This window comes from Spermophilus citellus, assembly GCF_964194105.1.
Source record: "Spermophilus citellus genome assembly, chromosome: 16".
Taxonomy (NCBI): domain Eukaryota; kingdom Metazoa; phylum Chordata; class Mammalia; order Rodentia; family Sciuridae; genus Spermophilus; species Spermophilus citellus.
Genome location: NC_138196.1, coordinates 74,898,076 through 74,899,662, shown reverse-complemented (window position 1 = coordinate 74,899,662; position 1,587 = coordinate 74,898,076). Strand labels below are relative to the sequence as shown.

The 1,587-nt window shown below is 43.0% G+C and overlaps 1 long non-coding RNA gene across 1 annotated transcript; it reads right to left on the bottom strand.

Annotated features, from left to right (window-relative positions):
- Positions 1–338: 338 nt before the first annotated feature.
- Positions 339–1,587, bottom strand: LOC308635185. Its single transcript, XR_014019155.1, has 3 exons — positions 1,468–1,587; positions 700–889; positions 339–466 (listed from the first exon to the last, which is right to left on the bottom strand). It is a non-coding gene; the product is annotated as an uncharacterized lncRNA (long non-coding RNA).

The window sequence follows — 1,587 nt, the reverse complement described above, 5'->3', positions numbered from 1 at the left end:
TGTAGTTTTTCAGCTGAGTAGCCGAGCAGGACCAACTGGCAGAGGTCACCGGATGTATAAAGCCCAACAGGGATCTGTTCAAATAACAACCCACAGTGAAATTTAAGCAGAAATAGGATACTGCTATGATCTCAAAGTGTTTCCTCCCACAAATTTAATAATTACAAAGGAGAGTTTACACACAGAATTTTTGCAGGCACGACCTTAACGGTGTGATCAAGGTGAACATCACTGTTGACCTTGTTGATGCACATCAACATTGCGTACCCCTGATCCAATGCACTGTGGATTCCTCCCCAAGGACACATACATAACCTCCATGTAGTCATGGAAAAATGTCCCATCAAGTATCTGACCAGTACACTTGGGAAATGTCAAGGTCATAAGGAAAGATGGAGGAACTCTCACAGACTGGGGCAAAGAATTCATCACGGCGATGAACGTGACGTGGATCCCAGATTGGGTCCTAAAACAGAAAAGGGCATCAGTGTAACAGTTAGTGAAATATGAGTCAATTTAGTGGTTTCCTTAATAGTATAGTACCAAGGCTAATTTTGATAATTGTTCTATGATTATGTAAGATGATAATTATCATTGGGTGAAGCTAAGTGCAAGGTACACAAGACATTCTCTGTATTATTTTTGCAATTTCTCTGTATAAAATTAACTCAAAAAAAAAAAAAAAGACCCTCCACAAACCTATGGGCGTGGTTGACAGGTTGACCAAAGGTGAGCACCAGCAAGGCCCCAGAGCTCTTCCTTGGTGTTTGTCTCCAGTTGGGATTGTGCCCATTTGGGATTAGCTTTTGACACCTTCGTTGGTCCTTGAAGAGGAAGCTCTAGGAGCTGGTGTCCTTCCAGATCCTCAGTACCCAGCGCAGAGTGGGTGCTAAAGATTGAATGAACGAAGAACGAATGAATTAGATCCTGGTTTTCATGATGGAAGCAGAATTGGCCTCTGCAATGACAGTCTTCGGAGCCACTGCGATTGTTAGGGTCTATGGGTTGGTCTGGGGTCCTGAGGAATCAGACATGGAGCCAGGGTGGGGATGAACTTGGTTTGGGGTGAATCTCTGGGGCCAATTGTCCCTGGAGCTTCCTTTGCTTGGTTTTGGTGGCGGTGCTCTTCTGAGAGGCACTGAAGGGGCAGCCAGAGTCAGCTCCCAGGTAATTTTACTCCCAGTTTCCTCCTATAGCTCCCCCACTCCCCACCCAACTACCACCACACACACACACACACACACACACACACACACACACCCCACACACACATACACACTTTGGGATTGTTGATCTTTTTCTGATCTGATTTGTAGGAGCAATTTATAAATTCCAAATGTGGGCCCTTTAATGGGTATGTGCAAGGTGCAACATTTTAAATCGAGAGTCTCTCGATGATATTCTAAATATAGTCAAACCTGTGGATCATTCTTTGTATATGGGGTTTTTCCAAATTTGCTACCTTACCTTAAGTCCATGAGGATATTTTCTTCTAAAGGTTTTAAACATTCCATTTTAATATCTTATTTTTTTAAGTCCATCCAAAACTTGTTCTATATAAAGTGTGGCTTCATAACCCAATTTCAC